The sequence below is a fragment of the Chionomys nivalis genome, chromosome 13, assembly GCF_950005125.1.
Source record: "Chionomys nivalis chromosome 13, mChiNiv1.1, whole genome shotgun sequence".
Classification (NCBI taxonomy): domain Eukaryota; kingdom Metazoa; phylum Chordata; class Mammalia; order Rodentia; family Cricetidae; genus Chionomys; species Chionomys nivalis.
The window spans coordinates 11,093,282-11,111,304 of NC_080098.1; the positions used below are offsets into that span (position 1 = coordinate 11,093,282).

Below are 18,023 nucleotides of genomic sequence, written 5' to 3' on the forward strand. Positions count from 1 at the left end.
TGCACACTGAACTGCTAGCAGTGGAAGGAACCCAGACTCAGTGTGTAGGTTTACAGATCTGAATCTCATTGTTGAGTTAATTAACCAGGACTCTAGAGATGCTGGATCCAGATCACCTTCTACCAAGAACTGGTCAACATATAACCTTCATTGGGCAACAGTTGGCTCATGTGTTGCTATTTAAAATCATTTTTCTGGCCAAAAAAGAAAAAAAAAAGTCATAACTGTAAGGTATACATACTACAAAGAAGAATCATATCACCCAGGGGGGAAAATTAGCTTACTGAGACATCCTATACACTGTTGACTCCACAGTACCTGCTCTATATAAACATGTTGCTAGGCCATGTGAAGATCTCCTTTCTGGCACAGCACTAACCCAGGAGACTGCTGTGCCTGCCTCCTGTCAGCATGAATGCACTTGAAACATCCGCCACCAGCAGCATGCTTTACTAGGATATCAGATTTGTGCTTAGTGTGCATGCGTATGTGTGTGTGTGCGTGTGTGTGTGTGTGTGTGTGTGTGAGAGAGAGAGAGAGAGAGAGAGAGAGCGAGCACATGTGCATGTGTGTGATGCTGCTGCATTTGAACACTCTAGTCAAAGAGGAAAGGCTATCAAAGATATAATTATCAATGTTTTTTCATTCTTATTTTCAGACTTTTTAAACTCTAAAGTGAAATGCTGAGGTCCAGAAAAATAAACCTGAAACAAAGCTTTATTTAACATGCTAATTGTCAGGAACAGTGGAATGTCTGGTGAGCCAAAGTATTCAGATCACAGTCTGTTTTGAAAAGAAAAATCAACACTGCCTTAATGAACTTTTCCTTCATCCTAATGGATGCCCAATTTGCCACAGAGAACTCGGAAACACGATGCGAATGTATTCAGAATGACTCATTCCTGGCCCTGGTTAATTGCCTCCTTTTTTTGAATCACGACACTTGAGAAACTTTCAACTCATGCTAGTCAAAATTCTCACTTGTACTGAAAAGAACCATCTAGTTGCTAGGAACAAAGTCAGAGATTATCACATAATGAATCAAGCATGAGCTTTAGTTTTTCTCTCCCATCCTTGCTCTAGCAATACTTCATCTTTGAAGAAAGTTCAGTTACTAGGGACAGCCTTTCCAAGACTCTGTGTTAGCTTAGAGTCCTTTCCATGGTCCACAGTATGCTCAGCTGCCTCTCACTCTCATCCTTTCTTCTCATTAAGACTTTGAGTGTCTGACTGGAGATGGGAAGGAAGACATGGAGCTCTGTGAAGCACACCAGACTTCCAGGGCTACTGTCCTTACAGATATCCACACTGGAGGCAGCATCCACTGAGGTCTTTGCCCTCTGGGCCAGGTACCTGCCACTCTCAGTTGAGTTCTGGGACCCAGAACTAGTTACCCTTTGAGAGCAGCCAGACCAGAATAACCAAAGCCTGGAGCACGAGGATCCCTCAGCACCATCGCTGTGATGATGGCCAAGGCAGGAAACGCACTGAACATGTCAATGGACGTGAGAACTGTAATATAAATGCAAGAAAGAAGTGAGGTTCTAGAACAATCTTGAAATTGTCAGATGGTCTCAGCTCTAAAGACTCAGAGAAATGGAGGTGGAGGCTAATGAACCAACTTTTGTTTCCATGACAAAAGATGGGCATAGGCACTAAAGAGCTGTGCTGTCAATCAAGAACAAGGCATAAACCCACTCCAGATGTGTTGTCTTCCTGGGTGTTTCATACTGGGAATGAGAACACACGACAGGTCTCAGCAATGCAGAACTTCCAGGCCCCGTAGAAAGACGGGAATTTAAGTTCAAGCCCTTATTTGATGCCAACTTTTAACTTTCCTGACATTCTTCAACTACCTTTACTTGAGCTTGGAAAATCAACATTTCCATTCTTTTGTTTGGACAAAGGTTAATGGTTTTCTTTCCACGATTTATTTTGATGAATTTTTCCTGATAAACTCTGCCCGTACCCTGTTTCTTCAAGGCTAGTATATCAATACTTTCCCCCCTCTTCTACCCAGAGTGCCCAGACATTATTCATGTGTTTCACCTGTGAAAACATCCATGTTTGGTCTGGAGTGAAATCCGACCATTCAGCAGTAGAGCAAAGTACAACAGCATCTTCTCTTTCAAGTCTCCCCTCTCGTGTGCACAATTTCATTGTTGGATCAGGGGGGGATATGTGGGCTGGAGTGCCCACTGCTCACTGCCAGAGCCACCACAGACATCTCTGTGTGCAACAAGTTGGCTATGGTCTTGAACAAGGGTGGGACCTTGTGCTCTGACCATGCAAGTTCCTGCCTGCAGAAGCCAGGAAGCAGATGACAAGGACAGCTCCAGCATAAAAAGAGGGATGCCCCTGTCCTTTAAACAGACATGTGCAATCTTTTGAAAATATACTATGACACTGTCATTTCTAAATGTGTTGAGTCGCCTACCTCCTGCAGCAGGGTTGACGGGGCCTATAAAGAACACCAGGCTACAACATGATCTCCACAGAGCATCCTTCGTAGGCTAGTTTCATCTTTTGAGAGGTCTGACAATGAGTCCGGGGAACATGGAAGTCACTAACAGGGTTTGAAAAGGAGAATGCGTGACCTTACAGGAACAATGAGAGAATGACAGTCAGGAGTCACTGATGGTGACACTGCTGTGTTCTTTAAACTGGGGAGACCTTGCTTGTATTTGCAAAAACGACTTCTGATTGGAAGACGGGTGTGTGGTATTCTCAGGCACTCAGTCTGGAAGCTTAGCAAATATGCCCCTTGTAGCTGTCTGCAATCACATGGTACAAAACCCTCATCCAGCTTTGACAGACTAACTGGGCTTCCAAGATTTCTTTATGATCCCAACCAAGGGCACAATGTTTCACCTGAATATCATGAGAATGTTTCTCAATAGGTGGAAGCCAAACCAAGATTAGCTTGATTTAGAAAGATTAAGAAAAATGTGGAGCCCGCAAGACGGCTTAGTGCGGTGGTTCAACCTTCCTAATACTGCAACCCCTCATGTCGTGGTGATGCCCAATCATAAAATTATTTGTGTTGCTACTTCATAACTGTAATTTTATTACTGTTATGAATCATAATGTAAATATCTGATATGAGGGGTATCTGATATTTGACCTCTAAAGGGGTCGCCACCCACAGTTGAGAACCACTGCCTTAGTAGGTGAAGGTACTTGATTGCCACAAATGATGACATGAGTCCAACCCTCAGGTGCTCGTGATGGAAAGGAACAGACTTCCGCAAGTTGTCCTCTGACCTTCATACATGAGTCAACATGTGCTTGAACACACAGACACACAAACATACACACACACGAAATAGTTGTCATTTTAAAAAGTTTTTTGTTGTTGTTTAAAGGAAGAAAATGTGGAATTGTGGGTACAGAAGTATACACATTCCAACCCTAACCGAATCAGTGAGTCTAGGAACAATTTACAAGGCGATTACCAAACTCCAATGTGTTCAGTCTGGAATACTAAGCATAACAGAGGTGTTTACAGGGAACATTTCTCGTACAGTGTAGGAAAGAGAAGTCACATACCTAAACATTAACATTGGTTTTCTTCCAATGTTGGCATTATGGGTAACATGCGTTCTCCATTTCTCCAAATCAGAATGATTGTGTTCATACATCAGAGGAATAACGAACCAGGAAGACAGGAGTGTAATGCGGGAAAGAGGAGACTTTCCTCGGGCATTGGGCATCCAGAAGGACTGGTGACCATCTGGGTCCTGCTCATACCCACTTCCCGCTTCCCCACCTGGATTTCAAACTGAGGTGGCTCCTAATGAAGGCACATTTCATGAGGGAAAGCACAGGAAGGGAAATACATTCTGATTTTCATGGCATGCAAAATTGGCAGGAACCAGAACAGCAATGGCTTTTCAACTCCAAACTAGATACAGCCAGGAGAGAGGAACCACAGCCAACAAGACAGACTTCCCAGGCTGTAGTTCTGATGTGGCTGCCTTAACTGGGCCTCTAAAACTGGACTCCAGGTAAATCAGAATTTTAGCAATGATTTTTTTTTTAAAAAAAAAATAGTTTCTGGACTATAAAACCATTTGCTGTGTATAGCTGCTGTTATTCTGGTTTTTGTTTGCTTTGTTTTTCCTTTAAGTGGTTCAGAGCTTCCTTGGTTGCTGCTCAAATTGACTGCACTGCAGACTGGACATAACACAGACCCCTCACCTGGAGAGAATGCCAGGTAGCTATCTCGCTGCCAGGACTAGACATCAACCTGTCTACTGCCCTTCTGTTTGCACACTTAGGCCAAGGCACAGACCCTTCACAGTTACCACAGAGCCACCCTGAGGTCGGAGCTACTTAAAGCTCCTAAGGCCCAGCCTTCTCCATCCTCACGAAGCATCAACCATCCGCCACGCAGGGAAGTAAGGTCATCAGCAAGTTCCACATCAGGATTCGCCAGTTCAGACCGCTGTTCTGTACTGCTGCCCTTCCCCTTTTATTTCAGATACAAAATAAAAGACCAGATGAACCAGGTTGTCTGATTGCTATGATATCCAACCCTGTCTGTTTTAGGACGAAGGGAAACAACACTGTTTCTTTTAGATTTTAAAACAAGAAAAACTCTTTTGCCTCCTAAAGCATGGGTTGGGGTATTTCCTTGTCATATAAGAAGAATTTTATAAAATACAACGTGTTAGGAAGGGAGCAGCTGAACTCCATTTCCAGACAATCACAGGGCGGACATTTGTGACTCTGCTTCCTCCTCTGGTGAGGCTTCCGTTATTGCATGGTGCCTGTAATCAATTACTGTTTCCCTTCCTCCCTTGAAGGGAAACAAACAAGCTAGGGCTGGAACAGGCCACCAGGCTCCAAGGTCCTCACTGGCTGATGCTGAAACACAGCAGCAGGTGCCACTGGAATTCAGGGACAGGAATGAGCTTTAAAAGGCTCTGAGATAAAAGGTGTCTGTGGGGATTGCTGTTACTGCTGAGATGAAAAGGAAGGGGCCCGCATGCAGCCTTTGAGATTCACCTTAGAAGCCTCCCAGCAAAGGCGTCTTTAGACACCCCCATCTCCCACCCAGCTGCCTAGGTACCCCCACCTCCCACCCTGCTGCCTAGGGGAGGGTGTGAGGCCCTAGGCCAGGGGTGCAATTCTGAACGACGAATTGTATTATTGTGGAGCCAACCAGGCTTTTTTTCCCTAGTAGCAATGGTCCAGCTGCAGTGAGGGCATACACAGTGACAGTGTCCTGGGAACTCTAACCTGCTCCTAACATCGCCCCAGTGGACATGGCCTCAGGGAGTTGCTGGAAGGCACCAAGCCATTAGCACTTGTGGCCAGATCCTCTTCAAATATCCCAGAAGAGCTTTGCTGTTCCTTATAAACTTCAACAGCACAGCCACCCACACTGAAGCCCACCCTCAGACTCTCCCATCCCTACCACCACCACCGTGACCACCACATGCTCAACTTCACTGCAGTGAGTTTCACTTAAGACAAAACTCCCCCAGGCGGTGGTGGCGCACGCCTTTAATCCCAGCACTCGGGAGGCAGAGGCAGGCGGATCTCTGTGAGTTCGAGACCAGCCTGATCTACAAGACCTAGTTCCAGGACAGGCTCCAAAACCACAGAGAAACCCTGTCTCGAAAAAACCAAAAAAACAAAAACAAACAAACAACAACAACAAAAACTCCCCCAAACAAAAAATATCTTAAAAAAAAAAAAAACAGAAACAAACAATCACTAAAATCACTTTCTGGGAGTTTCAACTACCTTTCTAGGATCCTGTTCCTTTTGTTTGTTTGTTCCTAGCTCCGTTATGTTATTAAATAGCAGGGTTTGGAGAACCAGGCAAAAGACAAGTTTAGGAATATGAAAGCCCTGTGTTTTGCTCGCACTGTTTTGCGGAACACAGACTAATTCCAGCAATGCTATACTTGTGAAACATCAGAAACCTTCCTGAGTATCAATTCTCAGTTAAGCGATGTCACTAGAGGAGCTGCCAGGGGTCTGTCCCGGTGGGGGAGGATTTTTTTTTTTGCATAGTGTGGATATGGCCTTGGATTCCATTCCCCAGACCACACAAAGTAAACAATTAATATAACCAGAATATTTACCTGATGTTGTTAGGGTAACTCACAGGACAGCATTTGTGAACTATGAACCCCACAAAGCATTGAGCTTCCCTTTCCTTGTACTGCTCTCTCAGTTTCAGGGAGGCTCAGCTCAGCTTCCTACCATGAGGGGTGACCCATAACTCATGGGATCCCACAGCGATTTGAAGGACACACCAATGACTCACTGTGCCCATGCTGCTAGACTGGAGAATGGATACTTCCAATTTCCAAACAGACTTTCTTGTCACAGAGGACCTGCACTGGTCACCAAAGAGAACAACTACCTTCCATTTTCAACCCTAATGCTCTTGCCACTCCAGTGGGGATTTTCCCAAACTCACTGCTGCAATTGGACCTTATCTAGAATGCAATGATTTGTTGATAAGCTTAGAAGAAAGAAAAGAGTTAGGGGTGGCATCTTTAATCCTAGCCGTGGGGAGGGGCCGGGAAGCTCAGAGACAAGTCGATGGATCTGTTTGAGTCTGAGGCTCACTGAGTCTACAAAGTAGGTTCCAAGTCAGCCAAGGCACAGAATAAGACTGTATCTGAAATAAAACAAACAACAGAGAGAGAGATAGAGAGAGATGAGAGAGAGAGAGAGAGAGAGAGAGAGAGAGAGAGAGAGAGAGAGAAGAGAGAGAAGAGAGAGAGAGGGAGAACAGAGGGTTTCTTTCTTTTAAACTTAAGATAAACAGAAAGAAAAACGGACACTGTACAGAGTTAGCAGGATCCTGGGCTCCCATCCCCACTCCCCTCTTCCCCAAAAAAGAATGGGATTCCAGAGTCTGCACTGTTTATGATGGGAGAAAAGAAATCCCACACTACAGCATCAAATCTAAATCCTGAAAATCTGAAACACAGTTCAGGGCAGTGTGCGAGCGGCAGGGAGGAGCTTGCTTTAGCATCTTTCCCCTTTGCGCTTCGACTCAGTGTGCAGCGCACATGCCAGGAAGTGGAAGAGGCCTCTCTTCTGCATGAATTATAAAATTCATTATGGAAATATAAAACAGTTAAGAACTCATGGGAAGAAATTAAGGATAAACACCTGTCAGAACTGGGCAACTGTGGGATATGGCAGTGGTGCTTTTTGGTCTGTGAAGCCCAAATTTAACTTTTTAAGGACAGGGTCTTACTGAGTACCTCAAAGATCTGGCTGGCCCCAAACTCACAGAAATCTACCTGCCTCTGCCCCTAGAGTGCTGGGATTAAAGGGTTGTGCCACGAGTCCTGGCCGGCCCCAAATTTAGTTTTTAAGTCTATCCATTGGAGCTGGAACATTCTAATTTGAGCTTGTTGTTCCCAACAGAAGATCAAAGGAGCCACTATCTAAAAAGGGAAGATGAAAAGGTCAGTGCTGTCCTTGACTCTAGACAAGAAGGAGACAGGCAGACAGTTAGACAGCCTGCTTCCAGAGTCTCTTTGCATTTGGGGCCTCACAGCAGAGGGCTGCGGTTCTGATGTGTGCACATTCAGGAGACAATGGGGAAATAAATAATCCCATGTTTGTGTGGGGGACAGAGAGGATGTGAATGGCTATGTGGCACAGCTTCAGTTGGCACCGCTACCCCACACTGAGCCAGATGACTGGGGATGTTCCCATCTCTGGGAGCCTGAATGATCCAAACTAAGACAGTCTGAAGTGGAGGGCCTTGATGTTTAAAGGCAACAGTAATAAGTCAAGGACTGATGGCTGGGGCTAGACAGCCTGGAGGCAAGCCACAGCCTTGCCACTAACTAGCAGCGTGGCCTCGCACAAATTATGTAATCTCTCTGTGCCTTGATTTCCTCATTTGCAAAACGGGGAATCCTTTTGGGGGACAGCATTTAGAACAGCACATGGACTCAGGAAGTTCTAGAACAGCAGCCGTGTTCTCATCATTGCTGTATGGAAACGTGGGCCAGTCAAGTGACCCAGATCCATTACTGAGGTACTCAATCTGAATCAAGTCAGTCGTGTGCATCCAGAACTTCAGAGGAGTGGAAGACTCTGGTTTACTTCCAAGAGGACTCTGACTTGTCTGTCAGCTGGGGGTGAGGGGTCTCCCTGGGGAAGATCATCATTTAACAACCATGCAAAGACTCCAGCCTTCTGCATCACCACTCATTCTACAAACCCACAAACCAATTTATAAAAAATACATTATTTTGAGGCAAGCATGCAGTTAATGCTCATTCTAACGATACCCGTTCCTAGCACTGCAAACAATGCGCATGGTTCCCAAGGCTGCAGGCACTTGGTCGCGGTAGTTGTGGATCAGTGGGGTAAACGGGAAAATACAGGCAATCTGGTTTAGTCGGTCACGGCAATCAGGGCACCACAAGCTGTTGCGTGGGAAGGGCACAAATGAGGGGCAGCTCAGTGCAGAGAAAGGGAAGGCAGAGTACTAACTCGCTGGGACGACTCGATTTTCATCAAGTACCTTTGAATGTCAAGTTCTGCCTGCAGAGACACCAGCATACACTGCAAAGCCTGTGACCAGGAGAAAAAGAAACAGTGAAACAGGAGGAGAAAAGGGGTAGGCTGCCCAAAGAGACCTGCTAATCCTTCATACTCTTCTTAATAATAATAATAATAGTGGAGCATAATTATCCCTCCCGAGGGAACGAAGTGGCAAATCCAGCCATTTATTTGTCAAAACAACGTTGAAAGCAAGTCCTAACTACCAGAGGTCTCCTCAGATCTCCTGACACAGGAGTGATTGACTCCACCTCACGCTACTTGAGAATGTGTCACACTGACCCACAGTCACGGGGTATGGAGGACTTGACAGAGCCAACCCAACCGATGGGACACCTTGCTGAGTCAGAGTGCAGGCTAGTGGGCAGCATGGAAGCTACCATGAAGATTAGCACTGGCCCCTGGGTATATAGCCTCTGGGGTGTCTTTATAACACAGTTCTGTGTGCAGTGTCCTCTGTCTGTACCCTGCCACCCAGGACGCTACAGTCACTGTGATGATCAGCAGGAAAAGATGATCAGCATCTAATCCAGAACCGGAGTGCTGATACTTGAACCCAGCGGCCATCGAGCAGGGTTTTGTGTGCCAGCACTTAATTCTCTTTGATAATACTGATCTACTTTTGGACTCCTTTGTTTTTTAAAAACCTGAACTAGAGGGATTGGAGGGATAGCTCAGCAGTAAGAGTGAGCGTTGCTCTCGCAGAGAACCTGAGTTCAGTTCCCAGTACAGATCACAACCTCCTGTCATGCTAGCCAGTCAGCTTCAGTATTCTCTTCTGGACTCCATGGGTACCTGCATTCGCATGTCACCTGCCCTCAATCCATGAGTGCACATGCACACACAAACACACACACACACGCACACACAAAGAAAACAAATCTTTATAAATGATCTAAGGTAGAAAATAATGGGTGTGTTTTTAAACAGGAAATCTGCATATTCCTAAAACAAGAATGATCATTTTTTGTACCTCACATCACCCATTGACATGCGCTCCGGGTGTATAGGACTGGTCATCAATTCAGACATATCCATGTAGACTACCAACAAACAAGGCCTCTAAAATCAATTGTAATCTGGTGTGGTGACGAACACCTATAATCCCAGCATATGCAAGTCTGAGGCAGGGGGACCATGAGTTCAAAGCTAGGCTGAGCTATACAAAGACCTTGTCTCAAAAATCAGAGGAATAAATAGCTTCTTAGAAATTCACTTTGGCTAAGATTGAGTGTGCTGACTACACACAGCTAGGAGGTAGCACACGTCTTTAATCCTAGCACTCGCGAGACAGAGACAGCCAGATTTCGGGAGGCCAGCCTGGTCTACAAAGAGAGTTCCAGGACAGTCAGGGATATACAGAGAAACAAACAAACAAACAAACAAAAAACAAAACAAAAGCAAAAGCAAACAAAACTAAACACATAACATTGTAATAAGTTTACACAATCTATATGATCCAAGTTACCTCTATACATACAATATGTGCATCACTATATATGTCTGAGTGCTTCTATGTTATTTAGGACCACACACATTAGCTATAGGTCATAAGAAGAAAAAGGGCCTTAGAATATAAACGTTAGTCTTAAAAGCTGAGACAAATCTCCTGATAATAATCGTGCTAAAATATTCTACCCAGAATGCTCTGAGGGGTTACAACCTGTAAAAGAACATTTTGGGGCCTTCACAGGAACAAAGCGACGCCATTTGAAGAAACTACCTGCTAGTCTGCCTTCATAAAAGCCCCCTTCCCAGTGGATATACTCTTCCCAGAACTAAGAAGGCTGCTGTGCCTTAGGCTCCCTGAATCTCTGCTGCAGAGTTTACAGGCTTCATCAACTGGGCAAGAAACACCTTGAGGCAGGCCACAAATAATAAAGCCCTAGATGGGCGAGGTAAAAACATGTGTGAGACAGAAATAGGTTGACAGGTCTGAAGAGCCTCTGGAGTTAGAAGGAGGCAAAAGGCTACATAAAATCGCAGGGTGCTTGCCACAGAGTGCGATGACTTGAATTTTAGTTCAGGAACCCACATGATGGAAGTAGAGAACCGACTCCTATAAGTTGTCCTCTGACCTCCAGACACAGCTATGCATGTGTGTGCCCTTTATTTACCCTGGCCCGCCGAGCCATCTTGGTGGCCTCAAAAGATGCTAGTTTGATTAAACTTCTTGAGTATCAAAGATCCATTCAACACTTCAAGGAAATAACTGGAGTGGCAAAACAATGCTGCTGTAAAATTAATCAGGAGTATAATTCTTTTTCAAACACTACTAACAAAAAATTGAACAGCTATCAGAATGAAATCGCAAAAACAGTCAATGGGTGTTTCTGTTGTACTGAAAGAGTCAGATTCCTGAGATCTTTTTCCAGAAATGAACAAAACAGAGTGGTGCCATTAGCACAAGCGATGGGTGATATGAAATCTTCTTCTTTAGCTCTCCCCATCTCTGATTTTTCAATAGGAAGTCTAAGTACCCTGTAGTGTGCGTGCAGCAGAAGCAACACACAGGTGTCTAGGGTAGCAGTGAGAAATGGCAGACGGTTAGAACTCAAAGGTTAACATTTAACTTAAAGGTTAAGTTCTTGATTTTCTTCAGAAGTTAAAGATTTTCTGATATGACTTGGGAGCTACCTAGCAAACTGTGGTTCAATAAAATGCATGCATTAAAAAAACCTGTTATGATCCAGGGAAGACCCAGCTGTGTTGAGTGCTCCATGAACACCGTCCCCATTGGCCAGAGCCTCGTGGAAGCTCTTACCAAGCGTATCTTACCGAGCGTAGATGGCAGAATCAGGTTCTCTCTTCCCCTCTCTGTGGCTCACATACTTGTTCTTGAATTTACAGTGGAAATTTTTACTACTGCTCCCCAACTAGTTTAGCTTTCAAAGAATGGAAAATGCTGTTTTCACTGCTTTCCTAAATGTCTCCCTGGCTTTGAAGACACAGAATAGCTATTTAATTTTCTCCCAACTTAACTTTCCTCATCTGCAAACTGGGAGCGCACAGACAGTGGTGGGTACTGAAAGGGTTAGAAGAGGCTGAGGCATATAAGACTCCACGCTCGCCGGGCGGAGGTGGCGCACACTTTTAATCCCAGCACTCGGGAGGCAGAGGCAGGCGGATCTCTGTGAGTTTGAGACCAGCCTGGTCTACAAGAGCTAGTTCCAGGACAGGCTCCAAAACCACAGAGAAACCCTGTCTCGAAAAAACCAAAAAAAAAAAAAAAAAAAAAAAAAGACTCCACGCTCAAGGGCTCGAGAGATGACTCAGCGGTTAAGAGCATTGCCTGCTCTTCCAAAGGTCCTGAGTTCAATTCCCAGCAACCACATGGCGTCTCACAACCATCTGTAATGAGGTCTGGTGCCCTCTTCTGGCCTTCAGGCATACACGCAGAAAGAATATTGTATACATAATAAGTAAATAAATATTTAAAAAAAAAAAAAAGACTCCACGCTCAATCCTCCCTCCTGTGACCCTAGCTCCAGGTTATCTCATGCCCTCCCTGGTCTCTGCGTGTAATCACATACAAATGGCAGTCACACACACAAATATATGACTATAAAATAAAAACAAATCTTTAAATAATGTATTGCCAACAGGCTGGAGAGATGGCTCAGGAGTTAAGAGGACTGATTGCTCTTCCAACACCTACATGGCCAACAACTGCCAGTACCTCCAGTTCCAGGGTATCTGACACTGTCTTCTAGCCACATCAGTCACGCAGACTTGTGGTGACAGATTTACGCTGGTGAAATACTCATACACACACAATAAAAATAGATAATTCAAATTATGTTATTGACAAATGATTTAATGACAGATGATGAATATTAGAAGTCTTAAAATCCAGCAAGTCTGTTTTCAGTGGTAAACTGTAAGGAAATAACCATAACCTCAGGGAGTCTGTACATTGTCCTGTGAACATGGGGGTACTCATGCTCGGGCCAAGGAAAACAGACGCCAACAAAGGTACTCACACACAGCTGGGCATGGCAACATATACCCATGAGCTCAGCACTCTGAAGCTGATGCAGGAGGATCACAGGTTCGAGGAAACTCAGTCTACACAGCAAATCTGTGTCTCCAGACAAAACAAGAAGTTTGCACATAAAATTGAGCAGAAAAAAACCATGCCAGAGAAAAAGACAACTCCTTTCAGCTCTGAATCTCTCTGCCTATCAAAGAAGAGCAGAGGACACGCCAAATGTTAACAGGGATATCCTGTGAGTTGTGGGACTATACTAACTCTTAACTTTATTCTTTATAGATTACACAATTACGACCGTGATTTAAAAAGACATTAATTTTAAATTTCTTGGGACTGGGCATCAAATTATTGTGCTTGTTTTTCTGATTTGTTTCTGCCCGCCCCCCCCCCAAATTCCTTAGCATTGAATATGATATTAATAGAAAAGAGAATAGAAATATTCTCCTTTAATAGAGAGAGAATATGAGGGTTCATTTGTTTGGGAGCTTTGAAGGAGGGGAAAACGGGAAGAACACAGTTAATTGTGCAGCCTTTCATGACCTCTAAGCTGCCTGCTGGCTTCTCTCATGGAACAAGGACCTTACACCACAAGGGGGTGCCCTGAGCTTGGCAAGTTCAGCAGCATCCAGCCTGATGGAAGGACACAGCTGACACCCCGGGCACTGGAGGAAACAGGACACCCTCGCCACTGGTGGCTCTGCGTCAAACTTTGTCCTCCCCAACATGCTTCAGAGTCTCCTGCTCACCCCCACTCTGGCTGTGTCTGGCCAGTTTGTGGGGACAGTGCAGTCAGCTGCGACAGGACGGAGCGAGGATGACTACGGGTCTCATCTCTGTTTAGCAGATCTGCCAAGGACGACGCGGTTTTGTCACCGTGACGCAAACTAAAGGGCACAACACAAGCAGATGCTGGGGAAATCACCTTAGAAACCAGTCTACCCCGAAGACACACAGACCATCCGTAATGGGTCATCAATGCCAATTCAGGTTCTTTGATGTTAAAAAAAAAATATTACTTCAAGGAAGAATCCAATCGTATAATAAAATCACCTTAAATGTTTAAAACAGTGAGAGTGGAACAAAATCATTTCCTCCATGGCATTCAATAAGTCAGGCTAATATTTATAATTGATGTCAAAATTGTTGTTTATCTCTAAAGGGCAAGTGGGGGCAGCGCCCAACAAAATGAAGAAGGCCATAGAGCAGAAGTCCTTAGAAACTGCTGTCCTGAGAATTTCTCCTTTCCCGAGGAACCAAGAGTGAAGTAATCCTACAGTGACCATGGATGGGCTGCATCTACCGTCTCCAGAAAGAGGCAGGAGCGGATCAGCTCAGGCCTCAGCTCCAGCACAAAGTTTAAGTACCGTGTGCACTGCGTGGGATGTCTTTCGTGTGCAGTTTTCTCACCAGAAGACACAGGGATGTATTTATGTTAGAGTGTTATACGATATGAGATCCCATCACTTATGAAAACCCCGGAGCACAGCACGTGAGGCTCAGTAGAAGCCTGACTGAGACCTGCAGGAAGACATGGCCGGGACCTCCGAACCAGGAGTCAAAGTAGGGAGCCCGCTTGGCTGTTTTCAAAACAAATGAATCCCATATATATCATCTGCATGGCAGTCTCCTCTGAACTGAAAGAGGAGACTCACGGGGTAAATAAAAGGTCACACTCTGGCAAAGCTGGAGCCTGGAAGATTCTGGAAGGCCCCTCCTGAGTTTTAGAGGAACAAGCATCTCTGAGAGCTCTTGGACCTGACCTGCTGTCTACAAATTGGGCAGAGAGCCCCAGAGATTCAGCTTTCCTGAGTCCTCATCCGTGCCAGGGAGGACTTTCTGGGATACAGCTTTTAAGTTATTGCTGTTTCTGTAAATAGCCGCTCCCTCACCCCTGTCAGTAACCCCAGTACAAACTCAGGGATTCACCAGGCTGGACTTTGGTCTGCCTGGGTTTCCTTAGAGGAGGTGCAGATGTGTGTTTGTGTCTCTGTGTGTGTTGTGCTGTCCTAGGAAAACGTTGTCCTAAAACAACGCCTTAGTTTATAATACATCGCTGGCTTGCCATGCAGTGGATTTGAAGGGTAATACAATGATTTCTATTAATTACTGTAGGTTGGAGGGGGAAAAGTTATTGTACCACAAAGTAAATACACAGAACATAGCCTAGAGCCAAGCCAGTTTTTGTGGTGTCCAACACACACACACACACACACACACAGAGACATGGACGGACACACACACAGCCATTGTTCTGATGGGCGGGCAGTGCTGCAGAAGTGGCTCAGAATTGTTCTGTTCACCCGCCACACACTTCCCATTCTGATTCCCAATGTACACTCTCTCCATCTAGAAGAATCAGACTATATTTAGGAGAGAACTGAAACAGTTAAGATTCTCATGCCAAGGAAAGACGACAGTATGAGGATCAACCAGTGCACCGTCAGAGGAACTCTTTCCTCAGTTCCCACATTCCCCACTCACAGCGGAGGAAGAGAAGCCGGCAGAGGTGGAAATGTTCTCGCCCAGTGTTTACCGTGTCTGGGAGACGGCTGCTCGGGTCATTTCTGCCAAGGAGACAGATATTCCTAGAACCGTACCCAAAGGAATGCCTCACACGGTTATAGCCTCTCGCCACGGGGTGTCCAGCTCAACCATTTCCTGTCACACATATAGAAGCTGTGGTTTGGGTGTGGACGGTCAGTGGAGGATCCATTGTGATTGAAAACTTGGTCATTAGGATGGTACCATGGGAGACGGTGGAACCAGTGGGAGGTGGCACCTCCTGGGAGATCAGGGTGACATTAGGAAGGTGCTTCCAAAAGGGAGACCTCTGGAAGGGAGTTCTCATGGGACACATGGGCGGTCCTCCCATGGAGACTGCTATGGAGGCCTGTTTCTGTCTATGGACAGACTCAAGATGTAACCACTTCTGTCAACACTGGCTCCCATCACCTGCTATGGGCCTACTCCAGCACTGAGCTGATATAGGCACCATTCCCTTGACCCTCCAAACCGAACAAATTCAATCTTTTCTCTTCATAGAGTAGCTTGTCTGAGACATTTTTTTTTCCAGTGTCACGGAGATGACTAGTGATATAATAAATGCATTTGTGTGCTTGCTTCCCTGTCTCCTCCCCAACTTTGCATTGTCTACACTGTGAGCATCACTAAGCAGAGTCATCTTCAGCACTTCCTTGTCACTTGCAGAACGAATGAATGCAAAGCCGGAAGGACGCAGTGGGCCTTAGGACTTGTGGTTAATGTAGTGCGGTGGTTTGACTAACCCCCCCCCATAGTGGCGCACACCTTTAATCCCAGCACTCCTAGAGACAGTTAGATGGATCTCTGTGAGTTCGAGGCCAGCCTGATCTACAAAGCAAGTTTTAGGACACCCAGGGCTATTACACAGAGAAACCCTGTCTCAAAAAAAAAAAAAAAAAAACCAACAAAACCAATCAAACAACAACAAAAAGCCCCCCATAGACTCATAGGAAGTGACCTTGTTAGAGTAGGTGTGACTTTGCTGGAAGAAGTGTGTCACTTATGGGTGAGCTTTGAGGTCTCGGAAGCTTAAACCAGGATTAGTGGCTCCCAGCTTTTTCTGGCTGCCTGCAGATCCAGATGTAGAACTCTCAGCTACCTTTCCAGTACCATGTTTGCCTGCAAGCCTCCATGTTTCCTGCCATGACGCTAATAGATTAAACCTCTGAACTGGAAGCCAGCCCCGGTGACATGTTTTCCTTTATAAGATTTGTGGTCATGGTGTCTCTTCACAGAAATAAAACCCTATGACATGTGGCTTGCTTGATTTAGAGGCCTACTTCTTGATAGTAGGCTACCTAGTAGGTCTTGGAACTTCCGATGTGTGTCTTGGGCAACAGTTCCCACAGCCCGAGCAGGACTACAAGATCCAGAGACCTGGACCCAGCACAACACTGCATGAACCTCGCCATTAATACTCCAAGAATGCTCTGATCTATCTCTTCCCCGCCTCTGCCAGTCTGCCAGTCTTTCACTGTCTTGGGTGCTCTTGTACCTTCTCAAAAGGAGGGAAATTCCATGTGATGGAATTTCTGCTTGGCAAGGCTCCTTTTCAGTTTTCACCAAAACCTCCTCCCACAGAACATGAAACTTAAATAAAAAGACTCAGAGCCCCTGAAGGGGGCAGGAAGTGGGAAAAGCTTCCAAACCCCTTTCATTATTTCAAAGGCTTTGGAGTACATTCCAGCTTTTGGTTCAATAGCAGCTATTTCTGAGGATGTAAGCATTGTAGAAGGGATGACAAGAGCTTGCACCAGCTGGGGCCATTTTCCCAGAAGGCTTTGCTTCAGGAACTGCCTCTCACACTGAATGCTTGGGTAAGGTGGCCTTTTAATAGGGAGGAGAGGTGGGCTAATACCTGGATTCTGATATCTCCTTTCTTCTCTTGGAAAACAGATCCAAACTCCAGAGCCTCGCAGATCCTCAGCAGGCTGTATGGAAATGTTAGGACCTCAGACAGAGCTACCAGCAGGAAAGCTGAGCTTCATCTGGGGTCTGCTGTGCAAACTCTCATTGGCTGGCATTTGTACACATGGGACTGAGGGACAGGCAAGGGCACAGCAGTCCATAGACCACCAGGGTAGGGATCAGAAACCCGGGCTTCCTGTGTCTCAAGCTTGGTTCTGGCTCCAGAGTTGTATTCTGATGAAGAGATGGATGAAATCTTTAAGGGAATTTTAGCTTTGCATTATTAGTTGTCTCCCAAAATGGGAGTTCCCGGGTGTTCCAGGAATCCCACATCACAACATCATCCTCAGAGGAGAAGGCCTGAGTTGGATCTGTTCTCAGCAAAACTCCATTTCCTGTATCCAGGAAGACTCTTGTGCTGATTGGCTTGGCCAACTCAGCATAAGCCTAGACATACCTGAGAAGAGGGAGTCTTAATTGAGAAAATACCTCCAGAAGACTGGCCTGTAGGCAGGTCTGTGGGGTAGTGTCTTGATTCGTGATTAATGTGGAGGACCAGCTCACAGTGGACTATGTGGTTCCTGGGCAGAAGTCCTGGGTTGTACAGGAAAGCAAGCTGAGCAAGCCATGAGGAAGTGCAGTATGCAACATTTTTTTCAACTTCTGTGCCAGTTCCTGCCTTGATTTACCTCCATGATGGAGTGTGACCAGAGAGTTGTAAGAAGAACCTTTTCCTTCCCATGCTGCTTTCGGTCATGGTGTCCTATCACAGTAATAATGTAAGACAAACCTGAACACAGGACATGAGTCCTCGCCCAGGCTCAGCATCATCAGCTTCTCACTTTGAACAAGTTATTCCATCCAACAATGGATTTTACACTAGGGCCATTAAAGCACCGGGGCTCACTTTGTAAACTGGCAAAGAAAACCACTGTCCTGTCTTCACAGGGTCAGCAAGAATCACAAGGGACATCAACTCTATGAAACTTCTTTACTGTAAAGCTCTTATGTGGGACGCTTGTGC

At 45.5% G+C, this 18,023-nt stretch overlaps 1 protein-coding gene across 13 annotated transcripts in view; it reads right to left on the minus strand.

Moving 5' to 3' along the window:
- The window catches only part of Kiaa1217 (KIAA1217 ortholog), a 789,026-nt gene that overhangs the window by 146,984 nt on the left and 624,019 nt on the right, over window positions 1-18,023 (minus strand). The window contains exon 2 of one of the 13 annotated variants that reach the window (XM_057787134.1): window positions 8,519-8,568. The exons of the other annotated variants lie outside the window; for them this stretch is intronic. The gene's annotated coding sequence lies outside the window, so the exon portion shown is untranslated. The remainder of the gene's footprint in view (window positions 1-8,518; window positions 8,569-18,023) is intronic. 13 annotated transcript variants of the gene reach the window in all.